We start from the raw sequence: 20,848 nt of genomic DNA, 5'->3' as shown, positions 1-20,848 counted from the left end.
ACATTATTTTTAGTAAATATTTATTTATATAGATTATGTCTTTATTGTCTTTAATGTTTTAAAGTCTTCCTTTTAAAGAAAAAAATTGACCTGGAAAGACAGTGGTTACTAAAGAGTGAATGACTTTTATTTTTTTTAAGATTTATTAATTTATTTTGAGAGAGAGAATCTCAAGCACACCCCTGCTGAGCACAGAGCCCTTTGCCTGTTGAATCCCAGAACCCTGAGATCATGATCTGAGCCAAAATAAAGAGCTGATGCTCAACAACCCAGACTCCTTCAAAGAATGAGTGATTTTTAAATAATGAGTTAGTAAGAAGCTATCATCCACGTGCTTGGCTAGTTTTCACTCTTGTTTTTCATATCTACTTGGAGGACTGAACACAGTAGTCTAAAGATGTATCTGGGTTTATATAGTAACTATGATTCAAAAAATGTTCATGTGAAGTAGTCTTGTAAATAGAATCAGATTTCAACTGAGAAATTATATATAAAAATCTTACACAGAATATATTATGTAGAGTATTCTTGATGTACTTTTGATGGTTTAAATCAGATCTGTTCAGGAGCATCAAACACAAGGATTAGCGATGGTGTTAGGCATTCAAAAATAAAATATTTTTGTGCAGAGGGAAAATTTTTTGTAGTCATTCATTTATTTGTAGTCAGTTTTTAAGTATCCCCTAAGTATCCCCTATGTGAGAAGTGCTGGGTGCACCAAAACAAATAACTACTAATAATAACTACTGTTCTCAAGCACTTTTTATTGAAGAGAGGAAGACACACGTGTGTGCATACACACATGTTCATTGAAGTGATGTAGATGTTATGGCACAAAGAAAAAAATCTCTAAACAATAGGGAACAGTGGATTCCTACACCTAACTAATTTAAAAATCAGGCATACTTTTGAATATAATTGAGTGTATTCCCTCTATCTTGAAGTTTCCCTATAATTGTTTCTGGCCAAGGAGAGTACTAATAGCCAGCGTGAAATAATGGTGTTTATTGACCAAGAGAAAAGAGGTGCCTGTCAGTGACTCTGAATGTGAAAAATGCTTGTTTCCTGCTATTGTCTGGAATGGCAAAAGTGAGGACCTGGAGCACTGTGGGAGGCTTTTAAATATTTAGTCTGTGCCAACCCACAACTGAGGTATTTGTGTGTTTAACTTGATAGAGAGATGAATTATATATGGGAATCTTTTCCTATCGCTTGCTCTACGTGTGTTGACAAACGTCCCATCATTCTCTAGGAAGCACATGCCACAGGGATTACTACAACGTTCTGCAGACAATTTACTTGTAGGATTTTTATCCCATATGCGGCTTTCTCTTCATCACAGCTGCCTTTTTATTTATTAAAACACAATCACTGAACAGGGAACTTTTCCAGACTTCCTTTTCTTAAAGTGGCATTTTAGAGCTTAGGTCGAATGCCTCCCTAGCGAATGTATAGTTATTGCCAAGATTTTGTCTCTTTGAAGTGTAAGGAAGCCCTTGGCCAACTCTGTTCAGTGGCCAACAATTCCAATGAAAATTTGGTTCTAATTAAAAGAGAAAATGTATCATCTTATTTAAAATTGAAAAAGTTCACAATTTTATGCCAGTTGTCAGTGCATTAGATTAGATCTGGTATATTTTTCCATGGATAATGTTCACCCTATCCACATGTTCCGTCTTGGCCACCTACACAGGTAAGTATATAGTTTTGTTGATTTCTCCATTTGCAAAAGAACATATTAGAGCTATCCTCCACTTAGTAGACTGTAAGAATGTAAGACTGCACTTTTAACTACCAGAGTGGACTATTTGTATTCCAGGAATTTGACACAAAGTGGAGCCTCAAATTCTTTGCTATCTTATTCTGAATAGAAATCTAGTTGCAAGTGACATAGCATTAATCGAAGCCTGCTTGAAGATAACACAGTTCATTAGTTCCCCTGTTCTAAATAATGAGTTAGTAAGATAGATAATCTGGACTGGACTGAAAGCTGGACTGCATTATATTTGTGCTTTATAGAGTTGCCTTTGTATAATCCCCTTTTGATATATTGCACTTGGCCTGCTTTTAAAGACCCCGTAAAATGATCTAATGAACTTTCTTAATGAATTTATTCTAAATATGGTAAGAGTACAGATGCATGCCATATGAAGGCATGAAAAAAAATTGTCAGGTTTCATAACCAGGAAAAATTGTGAGTAACTGGCTTATTTTTTCCCCCAAGCAACTGGATTTTTTTTTTTAATTTTATGAACTCTTAAGAATCATATCACTGTTTATGGTTCCTTTTTTGCTTCAGCTACTAGGAAGCTCAGTTAAAGCCTACTTTCAATGACTGCATAGGACTTTATGGTATGCATCTGTTTGTGGTATCATTACTTCAAGCTTTGTTTCATTTTCCTGCTTATGATACCTTGTTTTCATTTCCTCTTTTGTTTATTATTTATATTTTTATTATATACATCTCTATAATTCACTTCAAATTTGTTTTGGACCTAGGTCTACACACACACACACACACACACACACACACTCACAGAGCCATTTTTGGTCATCATGAGGTCAAAGGTCCAGGAAATTTACTGACTTGGCCCCTTTCTATCCAAGTGCATAGGTTTCTAAAACTATCTAAAGAGCATAGGTATTTCTTTTCAATTTTTCTAGATTTTTATGTAAAAGTAGATATATTGTCGCAGGTTTTTGTTGTTGTTGTTGTTGTTGTTGTTATTGTTTTTATCTGAGTACATATAGAGTTTAAGTATAGAGAAAATATCTGGCTATCTGAGGGCAAGATTTGGGATCTACTACTAGGTTTAACTTCTTTCCTCTCCACAATTTTCCCTCAAAGACATCCCTTCCAGAATGATACACCCCTATACAATTATACATATGTAGAAAATTCCTCAAATGACAAGGGTCTGAAGTAGCTTAAGAAAGATTGTAATCTACTCACCCCTTTCCACTGAATTGTTAAATTGTGGATTTGGGAATCAGATAGACCGGATTCACATTCTAGTTCTTCTGTTCAGGAGCAATATGATACTGACATACTACTAAATTCCTTTCTATCTCTCAAATATTTATCACTAAAAGGAAACAGTTCTTATATCCAAGATTGCTGTGGGTGTTAAATAAGGTAATTGGCTTAGCATGGACCCAGCACACCGAAAATGCCCATTACCTGGTGATAAGAATCTTGCATCAGTACCGCAGGGCACCCACTGAAGGCAGGGAACCTGCGTACTGATTCAAGGTTCTTATCATTGAGTTCATCTATTCAATTCAGCTATTGTGCCAGGAATTTCTAGACATTGAGGATATAAATATAGACACCTAGTGTCTGTCATCAAGGAGCTTATACTTTTGTGGCAGGAAAAAAAAAAAAAAACACTTCAGATGGCGATAAGCACTGTGAGGAAAATAAAACAGTGGGATGAGAGAGAATAACTGCAGTAAGTCTAATTTAAATTAAGTGGTTGGGGAAAAACTTTTTGTGGGGTGGCATCTGGGATGAGATATGAAAGATAAGAAGGAGTTGAGGGAAGAGCTTTCGAGAGAGGGAAGAGGAAACAAAAAGGCCCTGGGAAAGGGCTGAACTTAATGTATTTGTAGAACAGAAAGAAGGCCTGCAGGGTTGGAGCAGAAGAGGAAAGGACAACAGTACAAGATGAAGTAGGTGGGAGTCACATCATGATGATGAGTTTAGCTTCCTATTTTTTGGTGCAGTAGAAAGGCACTAGGAGTTTTTAAGCAGGCACATAAAAAAATTGGATATTACTTAAATATCTCTTCCTTTAAATGGTATGCAAAATCCAGATCTGTCTTGCTTTTCTCTTCACTTTGAAATTCCTTTATTGTCCCTTTATCTCTTGGTAACTTCTTATCCCTCCATTCACCACATCACACATTTTCTCTGCGCTCCAAATACATGTGCACACACCTCTGTCGCAGCTCTCAGAACACTCTTATGGTCAGGATGCCTGTATCTCTTGTAAGACTGAATTTCTCAGTGTAAGGGAACAGAGTAGTGTGTTATTTACCTTTAATTCTCTAATGCTTAGAAAAATGCTTATATGGAAAAGGTACTGAAAGGACACTTAGTTTTACATTATCTATGCAGATCTGCTTTGACTGAGTCAGGAAATTGAGAATTAAACAAATTTTGAAATTTGAGGTAGCCAGGTAGGGCATACTAACCTCAGAGGCAGGGCTGCAGTTCTCTTTTCTGCAGTTTGCATCTGTAGGCTATTCAGAAGCACTTTTGATCCGCTGAGGCTTTGCTGCTTCCAGTGACATGGACACTGGTACAGCTACATTCTGACTGATTTTCAAGTAAATAGAGTTGCAATTTCTGACCAAAACTAAGCCAGAAAAAGCTGCCATTCCTTTCACCCACTTTCCCATAAATATGTATATACAATGCTGGGAATCCATCTTGGGCAAGCTGGAAGCCCTAGGGTAGAACGGGACTCATTTTTGAGAAATATCACATTCTGTAAGGTCTCAGCCCAAAAGGACAGGAAACATTGCTGAATTTATTTTCCAAACCATTCCTGCCTCTGGGACTGATGCAAGCCATGCTCTCTAATAAATCTTCCTTTAAGAACTTTCTCCTTGCATTTGCCTCTTGATCTCATCACCTTTGTCTTCAGCTCATAGAACTTGTTTTTTCTATTCTTTTTTTCCCCCCTTTCTGCAATAACTTGTCAGCCTGCAGAACACTTTCTCAGTGTTACGCTTCAGGATGTAAAAGCCAGCTCGGGGAGAAAGGCCTGGCCTTTCTAACCACTCTACTGTCACAGCCCTCATCTTTCCACACTTACCACCACTTTCTCATGCTCTCCTAAAATTCCAGACCTAGTCTAGTCAAGACACCCCTAGAACTGTCTCAGAAAGGATTAGGCTGCCTGTGAAAGCTTTTGATAGGAAGCTGGCTGCTGTTCAGTAGTCCTGCCTGGAAAAGTTATCTACCCATTTGTTCTATTATAGCTAACACTTCTCCAAAGCCTGAGAGCTCTCTCCTTTGATGCCATCTTAGGCAAGGCAGAGGATGCAGATGCAAAGCAAGAAAGATTACTTGGAGAAAACAGAGTATATGTATGATATATTTAATTGATGATAATCCTCAGTCTGACATTCAGGCTCCATCCCATTCCCTACAGTTGGGTTCAGGTTTCTCTTCAGACTCCTCACCAGTGATTCCCACATAAAACCCATGTTTTAGCTATATAGCCCAGTTCCTTCGAGCACATCTTGTGCTTTCTCATCTCTGGTCCTTTTCATATATACTCCCTCCATCTAAGAAATCTTTCCACCAATTTGAATGATACCCCATTTTATACCATTGCCAAGATTCAGCCTGAAGCCATCCTCTTGAAGAATCCTTCTCTGAACACCCTGTCTCTCCTATGAAAGTCCACTATCTGTGTGATCTTAAACGACATCTTTCAGTGGACACACTGTATCTCCCCTACCACATTCTTATTTCTTATTCATCCCAAGAAGCATTTGAATGTCTGAGCTACCCCTATGTAGAGTTGAGATAGGCAGCTGTTTATATAGTGTGATTTGAGACTATCATATGATCTGAATTTTTTTTTACTGGTCTTTGTTTAATGCTTTGAAGACATCTTATAAAACTAATAACATAATGAATTTCTTGGAATCATAACCTTATAGTCTTTGGAATCCTTTAATGTCAATTCTGTAAAAACCCTTAGAAGATCAATTAGTTTCATCTTGTTTTGTTTGGTTTTTAATTTAATCTTCTTGTTTTTTAGTTGGAGAAATTGCTTTTCAGAGCAGCAAAGGAGTTGACAAAGACCACACATATAATTCAAAATTTCTTTATCAAGATTATTGTTCAACAACATAACTCTAATTATCTAGAAGGCAAATGTGGCTTATGTTGGTGCTGTTTTCATTGTCTCAAGTTAGATTGGTTATTTATAAATGTACAAGATACAGTTTCTTTAGTTACTAAGAATAGGAATTATTCTGTTTAGCTCAGACAAAAGAAATGCATTTGCAAGATATTGGGGATTTATAGAATCAATGGGAGTTGGAAAGAGACAGGGACTTAGGGTGAGCAAGAAGGGAAAAGCTCCAGCACAAGGCAGAGGAACCCACAAAAGTAGCTTTGGAGTGGAAAAGTCCGGTCAGGACATGAAGGAACTCCAAGCCTTTTATTATTTTTTATCTATTCAAAATACAGATTCTATGGAGGTCATTAACATAGACAGGGCTATGTGCTTTGATTATGGGACAGCAAGGCCTTTCCCTGTGGCTCTAACGAACTATAGACAATGATGAAGGAGTCATTTAAGTGTAGGAAGTAATTTGTTGTTAGGGCAAAGAAAGAGATGCTCAGCAGCCAAAATTTACTAATGCCAACTATGACAAGAATGCCTCATTGAAAGAAAGTTGAGTAAATAATTCTGATACCTCCCAACTATGGACCACTGGTGTATGTCAGGAGCTTTACATGTTTGTTCTTATTAGATCCCTTGGACAAATTTTCAAAAAAACTAATATCATTCCCATTCTGAAAATCAGAAAACTGAGGGTAAAAGAGGATAAGTCAATTGCCTAGCAAAACCTGAATTAAAACCAGATCTATTTATCTCTAAAGTCTATGTTCTCACTAATGCTCTAAGCTTTCATGCATGTGAAAGAGTTAATGCAATTACTGGAACGTGGTAGGTATTCTTTCCTGAAGGAGCATGACCAGTAGGGAGATGTTACTGGTACTTGCTGCTCTTTCTGCCTGCATTGCTTTCCCCCAGAAATTTGTTGGACTGACTCTTTCACTTTATTTAGCTGTCACCTCACCAGAAAGGCCTTTTTTGACAAAACAATATAACAAACATTACTGTCCTACTTTACTTTCTATTTCCTTATGCTACCTCATAGCACTGGTCATTCACACACACACACACACACACACACACACATTTGTCTATTTGCTCTCTCCTATAAAAATGGGAACTTTGTTTTATATGCTCGTTTACCCTCAGCATCAAGAACTCTGTCTGGAAACAATTATTTGATGAGTGGACAACACAAATGTAACTGGAAGAGTACTTCTCAGCTCTGTCTCTAACCTCCAGTATGGCTTTGGCTCGGTCATTCACCTCTCTAGGCCTCAGTTGTAAAATGTAGAGATCATATCAATGAATCATGGGACACTACATCAAAAACTAATGATGGACTGTATGATGAACTAATATAACAAAAATTTTTTAAATGAAAAGATCAGATCAGATTAAGCCTAACCTCCCCTTTGCCTTATTTCTTGCCATCTGAATGCTTGGTTTTTATATATTTGGTTGGTTTTTACATATTTGCTTAGTTTTTATATATTGTGCTTCCCTGGCTAGCTTTCTTTTTTAAAAAAAGCACTTTAGAAGAAACTAAAAAATATTTCAAAGACACTGGACTAGATAATCCTTAAAGTTATATCTTTTTTAAAAGTATATAGTCGTATCAGCATAAGGAGTTTATAGACCTCCCAGATAGATTACAAAGTCTTTCAAAGAATGATTATGCATTTCTTACTGCAAGAAAATAAAAAGTTCTTTGCCCCCTATGCTTCTGGTTCTTAAATTTAAGGAAGAGGACTTATGAAGTTCATTTACTTACTTCAATTACCAGAAGCTCTTTATTGCATCCATTTCATAATTTTAATTAACATAATAATCCTGAAAAGTAGGAAGTTATGGAATTCATGAATTCAGAATTTCTAAGATTAATAAGTGTACTGAAGTATGAAAGCTCTTTCACATAATTTTCTTAACTGTGAAGATCAGTGGTATAGAAAGGAATCTGTACTGTTCCCAGGCAGATGATGGATATTGAGAAATTGACTTAGACACTATCTTTCATGTGATGGAGACTAAAATATCAGAACTGATTCCTGTGAGTCAACATTTTAACCAGTTACTTTGTGAGGGCATGATCTAATGGAACATAGCTAGCGCCCACTTAAAAGCCAATGGCCTTTGAGTAGAGGGGATAACTGAGAACATATTTAAAATAAAAAGGTCTATCAAACAAGAAGATCTAACAATTATAAATAATGATGCCTCCAGCAGCCAATTATATAAACCAATTAATAACAAAATTAAAGAAACACATTGATAATAATACAGTAATAGGGGTCTTTAACACACCACTCACTGCAGTGGACAGATCATCTAAGCAAAAGATCAGCATGGAAACAAGGGCTTTGAATGACACACTGGGCCAGATGGACTTCACAGATACATTCAGAGATTTTATCCTAAAGCAGCAGAATACACATTTTTCTCAAGTGCACATGGAACATTCTCCAGAATAAATCACATAGTGGGTCACAAATCAGGTCTCAACTAGTACCAAAAGATTGGGATTATTCCCTGCATATTTTCAGAACACAGAGCTTTATTTTTCTTATTTTTAATTTTATTTTTAAATTTTTTTTATTTTTAATTTAATTTTTTATTTTTAATATTTTATTTATAATTTTAAATATTATTTTATTATTTTAATATTTTTATTTTCATTACTTTATTACTTTTAATACTTCTATAATTTTTAATATCAATATTGTATTTTTATTTATTTTATTTTTTTGATTGTGTTATGTTAGTCACCACTTTAAAACTTTAAAACTTGAACTCAATCATAAGAGAAAATCTGGAAGTAACACAAATTAGGAAATTAAAGAAAAAGTTTTACTAAGAAATTAAAGAAAAAATTTTAAAGTTCATGGAAATAAATGAAAATGAAAACACAACTCTTCAAAACCTTTGGGATCTAGCAAAGGCAGTCCTAAGAGTAAAGTATACAGCAGTACAAACCTTTCTGAATAAACAAGAAAAGACTGAAATACACAACCTAGCCTTATACCTACAGGAGCTGGAGAATGGACCTCAAATAAAGCCTATATCCAATAGGAGAAGAGAAATAAAGATTAGAACAGAAATCAATGAAATACAAACCAAAAGAACAGTAGAACAGATCAATGAAAGTAGGAGCTTGTTCTTTGAAAGAATAAGATTGATAACCCCCTAGCCTGACTTATCAAAAAGAAAAGAGAAAGGACCCAAATAAATAAAATCTACTAGTGGCTCTTCACTTCTTTTGGATCAGTTCTTACTCCACAACATGGCTTACAAAGCACCATATGATCTAGTCCCCTTATACCTTTTTGACCTCATCTTTTGCTAGTCCTTGACTTAAGCACTCTCCCATTCACTCACTCACTCATTCATTCATTCAATAGATTTTTTTATTTAGTACTAAACTTGAGTTAGCCATTAGGGCTTCATGATGAGTAGAGATATGGCATCACTCTAAGGGAATAGGGAAGAACAATGGTAAACTATAATAAAGTATGATGCATGTTATCATAGAGTAGTACAGGGATAACAGGGGCATAACTAGTGGTGGGGGAGAGAATAATTTCCAGAATTGAGACCAAAGGTAAGTAACTATAGGTATTGTGGGCTAAACATAGTTAGGCACTTGTTACTAGGCTCCTGTAGTTTGACAACTTCGCTCACCTATAGACTTAGTCCCAGCCAGGTAGGGCACTTGGTTCTATTCTGCAGATAGTCATAAGAGGCACTGGCAAGAAGTTGAAAATTCCTCAATTCCCAGGAATTTTTTTTGAATCATGACTGAGTCCTGACCTAACTCAGCCTTCTAGACAGGATGATGGATCTTTGCCTTCCCCTTTGACTCCTGTGTCAGTCTATATTCTTGACCTAGGACTTGTTCTGACCCTGCCATGTTGCTGAATCCATCCTTCCGGAGTCTTGGCAGCTATCACATGACCTCAGTAATTCTTCTGGCTTGCTTACAGAAGACTGTCTTTCTCTGTATTAGACTTTCCCAAGGTTCTGTCATATCTCAGTCTCTGTTTTTCAGTCAGTGCTTTGCCTCCTCAGCTCAAATCCCATACCTCTCAGCCTGCCACACCTTAAGCATCTATGGGTCATCAAGTCATTACTTCATTTACATGAAGCAGTAGCCTGGTGCTGCTCACTCATCTTCTGAAGACTGACATCCTAAGGGATATCTCCTCAGGATTTCCATTCTGTTCCCCATGTATCTGTTCCAGCCTTTCATTCCTGGTAGGGTAGATCTTACTCCTCATTCCCTTTGTCATAGTGGTAAAGAATAAATTTGGTGTCACCTGGCTTGAAACCTTGTATGTACCTCCTCTCTGGGAAGTAATCCTACTTTCCTCCTTCTCACTGATTCTGATCACATCATCATCCGCTTGAGACTGTAGTTGTACCTTTTGCCCGGAAAACTGGAAGCCGTTTGCTGTCTGTGCCTCTGCCCTCCCTTGGTTTTTCCTCAGCAGAGATATATATATACATAGATAGATAGATAGATAGATAGATAGATATGGATTATTCCCTCATGTCATTCAGTTTCTACTAAATGGTTACCTCTCTGACCACCCTAACTAAATTAACCCCCTCCATCACCCTCTATGACCTTTACCTTGCTTTATTTGTATTCATTACACGGATCATTACCTTACATTATATTATGTATTAATTTGTTTATCTGTCTTTCTCACTAGAATTTAAGTTTCACGAAAGTATGGAATTGCTTTTTTTTACTTCTGCTTCCTCAATATCTAGAAGAGTACAACATGAGAAGCTCTTAGGCAAAATTTATTGAATGAAAAAAGGAAGGAAAAAGTGAAAAAGAAGAAGACATCAAGGTGGCTTCTGAGGTTTCTGTCTTGTTCAGTTGAATGGATGGAGATGGTAGGGCTATTTACTGAGTTGGGAATACTTTCAGAAGGCCAGGTATGGAGGAGGTCAGGAGATCCATTTTGATCAGGTAGAATGTTAGGTAACTTTAAGACATTCAAGAACAACAAGTAGGTTGGCAGATGAGTAAGACCATATAAATTTATCATTCCAAATGAAACTAAAAGTAAAGTTTTGCATATTTTTTGAAATATTCACCAATTGCTTTATTACACTGGACTTACAAAATAATTATTTTAAAAAATCAAAATTTGTGGAACATCTGAGTGGCTCAGTTATTAAGTGTCTGCCTTTGGCTAAAATCATGATCCCAGTGTCCTGGGATCGAGCCCCAAATCCGGCTCCCTGCTTGGTGGGAAGCCTGCTTCTCTCTCACCCAATCCCCCTGCTTGTATTCCCTTGCTCACTGTGTCTCTCTCTGTCAAATAAATAATGTCATAAATAAATAAATAGATAGATAATCAAGATTTGTTTTGAGTAAAAGATAAAGTAGGGGCACCTGGTTGGCTCGGTTGGTTAACCAACTGCCTTTGGCTTGGGTCAAGATCCCAGAGTTCTGGGATCAAGCCTTGCATGGGGCTCCCTGCTTCTCAGGGAACCTGCTCCTCCCTCTCCCTCTGTCTGCCGCTCCCCCTGCTTGTGTGCTCTCTTTGTGTCAAGTAAATAAATAAAATCTTTTTAAAAAGAAATTAAAGTAAAATAAATATATATCCATATATATATTAAAGCAGAATTTTTGGAAAAAATTCTATTTATTTTCTTTAAACCAATTCAGTAACTTTCAGCACATGTGCTTCAACCAGTTTCTTAGCTACATGTGTATTTAATACTATGTCATTATTATATTTATGAAGAATATCTTTTTTATGATAAAGATTTATTATTTTTATTTTTGATAACATTGTCTGAGTCTTCTTCAGAATTGTATTTTGTGGTTAATAAGTTTGAAATCATTGACACATTCAAAGAATTCTTCTTTGTAGATCATAGTATCCTTAAAGAAAAGACATTATCTCTATAAGTGCTGAAGTAGTTGGTAAACTTAGAGCAAATTCTCCCAAACAAAGGATATTCTCCGTTGTAAACTTTTTAGTATTGAAATATGTAAACATTTCAGTCCAAATATTTTCATAGTTACTCTCTTGTTTACTCCCTCCAGAAACATTTTCTTGGATTAATATTTTTTATAAAACAACTTTTGTCAAATAAGATGCTTCTTGAGGGGCGCCTGGGTGGCTCAGTGGGTTAAGCTGCTGCCTTTGGCTCAGGTCATGATCTCAGGGTCCTGGGATCGAGTCCCACATCAGGCTCTCTGCTCAGCAGGGAGCCTGCTTCCTCCTCTCTCTCTGCCTGCCTCTCTGCCTACTTGTGATCTCTCTCTGTCAAATAAATAAATAAAATCTTAAAAAAAAAAAAGATGCTTCTTGACTCTTAAATTTCATCAAATACAGATGCTGCAAAATTGTAGGCCTTCTCAATTTCATACTACTCTGGCACAATATATTGTGTAAATTTCCAATTAAAAATAGGAGCTTCATCACAAAATTCTCCTCCTAAAGTAAGTTATCGCAAAGTATAATCATTGAATTTCAAAATTCAATCTTGTATTCCAGTTGTGCTTTCATCATTTAATTTATGCAGTTCCTCCCATGCTTTTGTAGAGATAAATGTCATGTCTTCTTGTTTGCAAGCTTTGTTTTCAGTAGTTGCAATTTGATAAAAGCTTTAAAAGCTGAAATACTTTGGTACTTCATTTGTTGAATATTTGATTAGAAATTTCCAGTTGATTTTGAACAAAATGCAACCTAATTTTTTTCCCATTTAGAGACCTCATTAACAAAATTTAAAGGTCTCATTAACAACAACAACAAAAAAGCAAAATCAATGTTGATTAACACACCAGCTTATTAAAGGCTCAAAATCTCTAAAATCCTATTGATGGCAGACAGTAAATAAAATAAGCATGGTCTGCCTCCATGAAAAAAAAAAAATTGTGTTTGTGGTTTACAATTAACTTCATAAAAATTGTATTGTTCACTTGCTTTGTGTAAATTTTGAGAACTATATTTCCTATTTTGAAGGTAGAAAATAGAAGCTTGTTTGGATACAATTATGATTTATTTAGATACCGCAAACCAAAATAAATTTCAACTCAATAGGTTTGTTGATTTAACAAGTATATGGCTTTGACTAAAATTCATATATTATTGTAGTGAAAAAATAAGTAATTTATCTTTAGTGCTCACTTTTTATTTTACTGAGTTAGCAAGAACATTACCACTAAGACAGTATTTTACCTTCAACAGAATGAATTTAGAAAAACTGTACTTTGATTCCATGAATTGGCTGAAAGTAATTATATTACACTGGAATTAAGATAATTATTTTCTATTTGAAATATCTGATGACACTGATTTAAAACTGCTGGTTTTAGTTCTGCTAATAGTGAAAAGACATTAATGGCTACCACTTTATATACAAGAAGACTTGGTATTAAAACTAATTGAAATTATTTTAGAAGAACAGTCATGTACTCTAAATAAAAGTGATACTACACATCACTCCGAAGTGTAGGTTTTCATTTATAGTACATGGACTGTTCTAAAATAATCTCAATCATTTTTCTTCTATGCTCCTGCTTTTATGTGTATAAATTATAGTCTTTGGGCACAAGTTTTCTTAAAATAACTGTTAAATCAAGTAGATGCTGACGTTTCTTCAGCAGATTTATGTTCTCTGGTTTTTATGTGGTCATGTTATCAGTACACCCCTACAGTGGATAATAAATACCAACAAACATCTTATACAAGTTACATGTTCATTACTAAATTTCATGAGAAATGAAAAGCTAGCACTTAACTTTCTTAAAACATGCACTTCCGTATTTTGGAGGCTCATTGCTGGTGAAAGGATTTATTGTGATTTTTTTTTTTTTAAGAGTAACCAAAAAATTCAGTAAATCATTTTAGATTTACACTACATGATGCCAAAAGCTATTAAACTATTCTCTATAAGAAGGAATGCTCAGTCTCTATTTCCCAAACATATTCCACATTCCCCTAACCTATAATTTTACACATGTCCTATCAGTCCACCCAGCTGGTGACCTGAAAGCTCCATTCATCTGGTTGCTGCATGGATGGTTGGCTGGTATAGCAAGCTGCCAGCAGGGGCACCACCTTTGAATATTTCTCCCACCACCATCTGTGGCATGAAAGTTAACTGCCTCCCTGTAACCATACAGACACAGGTAGTTTTATCAGACAGTATACCTCTTTAAAAGAGAGGTGTTGGAAAAAAAATAATCAAATAAATAAATAAATAAATAAAGAGAGGTGTTGGTTATATTGGGTATGGGAAGGGTCAAGAAAAGAAACAGGGTGTCGCTGCTTTTCTTCCTTAACCGTATGTTTAAATGGTTCTCTATCCCTTGTCACTTACTCCTTTGTCCCCTACCCCACATTTTCTGTCCCTTTCATACCCTAAGGACACTTGGTGTGAATTTGTAATTCATTATTCTGAACAAAGAGATAATATGATGCCAACTATCCATCCTACAGAGCATAGTGATTATCAGCTACCATTCCTCAGCAACTGTTACATATCAGGTACAAATTTCATCTCTAATCCTCAAAACAAATCCATGAGCTAGATATTATTTTCATCTTATAGATGTGGAAACCCAGAGCCAAAGCTACCTGACTGTTAAGTAATGGAAGTAGAATAGAGCCCAAGCCTGCATTCTTTCTGTTGCACTATGACTATATTTCTAAAAGGCATTCACAGCTGGAAGTGAACATAGTTCTCTGTTTAATCAAAACTCAGCTCTGGCTAACTTATTTATTCATTCATTCAAAATACTTATTGAGTGCCTTCTATACACTAGGCCCCATGCAAGCAGATTACAAGGAGATGCTAATTTAGGGATCTCACACCAGGAACCCTTATTGTATTTCTGCCCATGATGCAGTAACAAAGTAACCGATATAAAACTTCAGTGCCAGCATGAACCATTGAGCTGTAGCCCACCACCCCATCCCAAAGCACCCAGAACTTTGATATTGCCTCATACACCATCCTGTATCCCAGGAAATGATAGTTTTGAATGCAGAGTCCTTTACATTTAAGAGTCATAACAGCCATAAAAGGGATATAGGATACATTTTAGTATCCACATTTTATACTGAGGCACAAAGAGAGGAAGGGTCCTTCCCAAGAACTATAACAATCCTAGTATCTTGTCTAGTGTCTTCTTGCTTCCTCTCAGGCATCTTGAATAGAGAAGATAGAATACATGACTTAGGGCGCCTGGGTGGCTCAGTGGATTAAGCCGCTGCCTTCGGCTCAGGTCATGATCTCAGGGTCCTGGGATCGAGTCCCACATCGGGCTCTCTGCTCGGCAGGGAGCCTGTTTCCTCCTCTCTCTCTCTCTGCCTGCCTCTCTGCCTACTTGTGATCTCTCTCTGTCAAATAAATAAATAAAATCTTAAAAAAAAAAACAAAAAAAAAAAGAATACATGACTTAGAGTCTCTCCTTGCATGGAGAGCCTGTCCCTGGAATTTCTGGCTACATTACTGTCCTGCCAGCAGCCACGTGTAGATAGGAATATTGTTGCTGTCCATGACTAGGGGAAATAATCAGTCTCAGCTATTCCCCAGTTCTAAACCAGCCAAAGTAATTGGGTTTAATTTTAATTTTTTAATGGCTTGGAATTAATAGAAACAGCTGCTGCCACAGTGTGTGGGTGTCCTTCTCCAGAAGGCACAGACAAAAATAAATAAATAAATAAATAAAAACCCTACATATAAAATAAACTGCAAAAAATAAACAATAGAGTGTGTAGGACCAAAAGGTTAATTCAAGAATCGAGCAGTGTCTTTTTGTTATCAAAAATTCAGCTGGCAATCTGTAGCTCTGTCTCTCTCCTCCCACTACTAGTGCCCATCAGCCTCTGATAAGATGGTAATCTGATTAGACACTGGGTGTAAAAAATGTGTTGCCTGTAGCACTCCCTCACTTTCTCTTTCTCCCCATCCCTGTGACTCACCAAGAGATTAGCTGTGACAAAGTGTGGAGAGAGATATGAATAGATATGATGGTGACAGGAGCACCATTATAATTATTTGGGGGAAGATAGGTTTGGAATTAGGAGAGGGTCCTGTTTGCCTAGGAAGGGCGGATTTATAATGTGAGCATCCATGCCACCTGCTCCATTGGCTCAAGCCAGGTGGTTGTCTAGGTTATTCCAGCTAAAAGTAACTATAGGCCACATGTTAGCATGGATGACAGACCAGAGATTCAGCTGCTGTTAAGAAAGGAAGAGGGACAAAATCTTACTTAATTTCATATATACCTGGAAAAACTGGATGCCAGGTTGCTTTCCACCCCTGGGTCAATCAAGAAGGAAAATGAAGAGTATTTTTGCAATTGCAATTGTTGGCTGAGTTTCAATAAGCACAGCCTTGGTGTGGTGTGGAGAATATGTGTTTATCAGTTAGATAGTACATCAAATAGGTAGCTCATTATTAGTATTATATTATATATAGTATTATATTATTAGTATTGAATGACTTTGGTTTGCATACCTCCTTTAGAATTTACAATCTAAAAAAAATGATGATTATTTTCCTTTATGCTAATATGAAGAAAAAATGTTTCTGGTGTCTAGAAAGAATGTGGGATTGGGACTCATCTATCCATATCCATATTTTTCTGCTAGATTAAAGAGGAAATTAGTGCTCCTGTCATTCAGGGTTTTTGAGGAGGGCAGAGAATGCTGTTGCTAGAGAGCCCTGTGTATTCCATTAGGTCCTGAGTTTCTTCTCTTCCTCTGTGTTCTGCTAACCTCTAAAATGATGCACTGGGAATTTGACTGATAGTTTGAAGAGAAGGCAGAGAGGATGGTAAATGGGAAGGAATCATTCATTCATTCATTAAGTCATAAATTTACTCATTCATTCATTCATTCAACAAATATGCTTTGAGCTCCTCTTCAGGGCTAAGTGCTATGGATTTTGAGATGAATCAGAAATACAGTAGTATCTATATTAATTTAAATTAATTAATTTAAATTAGCATTTAAAGCAATTAGTTCATGGAGTTGCTGACAAAACTTTCAAAAAGGAAATGTCATTTGAGCCTGGGTATCACTCCTCTACATAGGGAAGTTCTATGTAGAAAAATATGGGAATGGTAATTGCAGAAAGAAGGAAAAGCATTTTAAAGGCATGAGATTTGTGAGAATCTAATATAATCAGGGCATAACTTGGCTTCACATGGAGAGAGTACAATATACATATATTGGTATGGCTGAAATTTTTTATTCTAGTTTTTTAATCCCTTAAAATTCATTCACAAATATATTCATTTACCCAATTCATAATCATTTTCAAGAACATCTATGCAAAGCCCTGCACAGATCCTGAAGAACTAGAGATGAATAATATATTATCCCTGCTCTAGAGGGCGGGGGGTTCAATCTAATGGTGGAGAAAGGTATATTTCAAATTGATATAATGAAAAAGAGGCCATAATGGAGAGGTGTACACAGTATGAAGTATGACTGTGAATGTGTTCAGTATGTACATGCATGTGTGTGTATGTGTGTGTGTTTTGCTCACTCACATGTGCATGCATGACTAGATCTGAGGATGTGAGTTATAGGGTCCCCTCACATATGTGGATGCCCTTTTCAGTTGTCAGTATGGAGCCAGGATGATAGTTTTTTCCAAGAACTGGATCAGCCTTTAGCTTCTAGGCCCTGAGAGCACATGCTCCAGGTCTTGAATCTCTGTATCTCTGGCAGGATCAAATGTTGAACTGTTTCCTTTATGAAGTCTTCTGGGGAGTCATGGACAAATTTATTCTTAAGAACAAGCATTCTTGACCCCATCTCATTTTCATCCTGTCATTGGGATAATAGGAATAGCCTCAGGAGATGGTTGTGAGGATTAAAAGACTTAATGCATCGTAATGTATTTAAATTATATACATGTTCAATGACATGTATACATATTAGGAATTATAACTGTAACAACTATTATCATATTTGTTGTATTGTTTTCACTGATACCTCAGACTAGCTGTATTAAATGGAATCAGAAACCTGCCTTGTCTCACCTAACATCAAGTATAAGAAGTTATTTTATGGGATCCCATAAAGCTTGCCATGTTACATGGGCCTTTCTACTTTTCCTTCACTTGAATGCTAAAGAGAGTCCATACTGAGCTAAAACTACCTTCTTATGATGTCTACCATTTTTCTTCAGAGATGAGTCTTCTTTTCATTCCATTATAACTTATTAAAATAAGCAAGTATTGTTAACTTCTATGTGCCATTTTAGTGAGAAAGAGAGGGAAAATGTGACATACTTCTTGTCTTCAAAGAGCCTACCCTTTCTTTGAAGACATCTCCATTTACTTTTGGTGTTCATTGTTAAGGGACATACCAAGTTATTAAATTTATTTTAATATATGTTAAAGTAAAGAAAAATTAATGAAAATTTAATGGTCAGAGGATTCAGAGGAGTATGTTAAAGGATAAACATTTACTTATACATTCTTTTGTCCATCATTTAACTAGTTCATTTAAAAATTATTTTGGCCTTGACAATCTACCTTATGCCACATCTATGAGTAGCAGTTCACCAAGTAGGTAAGATGGCAAGGAAGGCAGTCCAAATGGAAAAAAGATCGAACACGAAGAGATCCCATAGAGGTGTGAGAGGAATGGCATAAAATTGTGTTAGGGAGTTGTGAGTAGCTCAGTATGAATGACACAAAGTGTTCAAGGAGGAAGAACTGGCTAATGATACCAGATCACAGAGAGATCTCGGGAAGCCTTGTGGGCTAAACCAGAATATATAGATAGGGAGTGGTTTGAAGAGTCTTTAGCAAGAGAGTACTGTGAGAGCAGATTTTTCTGGAAGCAGAAATAAGGCTATGATCTGGATGGCAAGGGGGAAAAGGAGGGTGGCATATTACCATAGGGATTATGAGCAAAGACTTGGAGTCTAATGCAAGCTCTGTGGATTACTAACCCTGCCACTTCAGGGAATTTTTTTTTTTTAAACTTTCTGACCTTCAGTTTTCTTGTCTGTGTAAAGGAGATGTTAATAAACCCTGGCTCATGGGGTTATTGTGAAGTTCAAATGATAATGCATATGAAACATTTAACATGATGCCTAAGACATAGTAAAAATGTAATAAGCAAAATAAGAGAAAAACCAGAAGTGCATTACAAATGAGAGAGACATTTTTCCTACTTAGTCTCAGCTTTATTTTCCTCTCTTCTTTGTGTTACTTGAAAGTCTTCATGAAAATAAAAATAAGTAAATAAATAAATAAATAAATAATTCCTCATGAATTTGACCTACTGAGCTCTTCTCAAATAGATTTTTATTTATATTCTTAGCAGAGTCTAGAAAATCTAAGCCCTGAGCAGCATCTTGCCTTCCTTGAATGATTACCCCAGGGCCCATTACCTCCACTCTGTCTGCAAATCAGGTTAGGCATCTGAACCACTCAGGAGAGGAGCTGAGACAGCTGCAGGCATTAGATGAATTCTCTTGATATCACATAATCAAATTTGGTGGAGATGGCAGGCTCTCAGAGTCAAGTTGCTAAACTTAGCTAGAATAAGAGAAAAACTGGGGTGATTGAATTTGAAGCATGGACCCTGATCAGATGTACTAGTTACTGAGGAGTTGAGAGCATCAGCATCATAACCTGAGGGGCCTATCACTGTAGGAATCACTAGCATGTGAAGACATGTTCACCTTGTGCTCAGATCTGTGAGCCAGGGCCTGAAGCCAGTATCACAGACCATTGTTGAGAGACCTTCAGACCACTTTCAATTGGCATTCTTCTTGAATGTAAATCTGGAACACTGAGACTAAGTTATTCCACCAGCCTCACACTCCTACATTTTGAATCATATCACACATGTATACCATTACCTATTATTTCCATAGCCTCATCTGCACTGGTCTGATCTTGGTTTTCCACTGTTCCTTTCTCTATCCAGAACTTTCCCCCCTTTCCTCTGAAACTCTTTTAGTCCATTGCTTCCTTTACCTGTTCTCTTAATCAAAAATGCTTGGTGCATAATACTTAAACAATGAAGTAAGACCTGATATGGAGGTCATTATTCCCCCCATTACCCTCTGAAGAGCTTCTCATTCTCTTACTCCATGTACAGAAATATAAGGAGAAGATGACTTTTCGCTTAACTCCCCATGCACCTTCCAGGCCCTTATTTCTCTATCTCATCATGGGTAGCCCCAGCATTTCAAAACAGGAAAGGTAGCAATCTCTTTAGAAAGGAGGAGTGCCTAGGAGGGCTTGTCTTAAAGTTATATTTATATTACAAGAAGATTGTTGTTACCTGTGTATTTATTTGTGATGGCTGTGGGAGTAGGAGGCAAATGGATTCTGTTGATGGGCCCAAGGACATCCGTAGACAGCCTTTGATACTACCACTGACATTTATGTGCAAAGCCCTTTCCTTTTTTGTTTAGGCTCTTCTCTATACTGCTCTGCCCTCCTCAGCACGTTCAGGTTCTCAACCATTATCAGACTTTATGTCCCATCACTTCAACCACTTTTTTCTAATATAGTCAAATCTGTCTTGTTTTCTACACCTGTGTAGCTACTAACCTTCTGTCCTTCTGACCACTATCATTGATTCTATGGACTAACACAGTCATGATAGTTAACCTCTTTCACTAACTTGAAAGGTACCCCTTTCAAGGGGCTTTTATAAAGCCCCTTTCTGGTCTAGCTTCTGCCTTCCTCTTCAGACACATTTTCCTGTGATTTTCTTTCTCACTCTTTGTACTTCAGCCATGATGAATTCCTTTCAGTCCCAGCATTTTACTTGTTCTCTCTTGCCACCTGGATTTTACACACACACATATCTGGAATGCCAGAAGTTCATAATTTATCAAAAGGGATTATGGAGGAGTGTTCTAGGTACTGGATTTGGAATCAGAAACAAATTTGAGTCTCAGTTCTATCATTTTCTTGCTTGAGATTGTGAGTGAGTTCCTTGACTTTTATGAGTCTCCATGAC

At 36.6% G+C, this 20,848-nt stretch overlaps 1 protein-coding gene across 1 annotated transcript in view; it reads left to right on the top strand.

Moving 5' to 3' along the window:
• The window catches only part of AGBL4 (AGBL carboxypeptidase 4), a 1,601,862-nt gene that overhangs the window by 1,074,014 nt on the left and 507,000 nt on the right, over nt 1-20,848 (top strand). The gene's annotated exons all lie outside the window — the stretch shown is intronic.

The sequence above is a fragment of the Mustela putorius genome, unplaced genomic scaffold, assembly GCF_011764305.1.
Source record: "Mustela putorius furo isolate JIRA1106 unplaced genomic scaffold, ASM1176430v1.1 tig00003853_pilon_pilon_pilon, whole genome shotgun sequence".
Taxonomy (NCBI): domain Eukaryota; kingdom Metazoa; phylum Chordata; class Mammalia; order Carnivora; family Mustelidae; genus Mustela; species Mustela putorius.
This window is presented reverse-complemented; position numbering and strand designations above follow the sequence as displayed.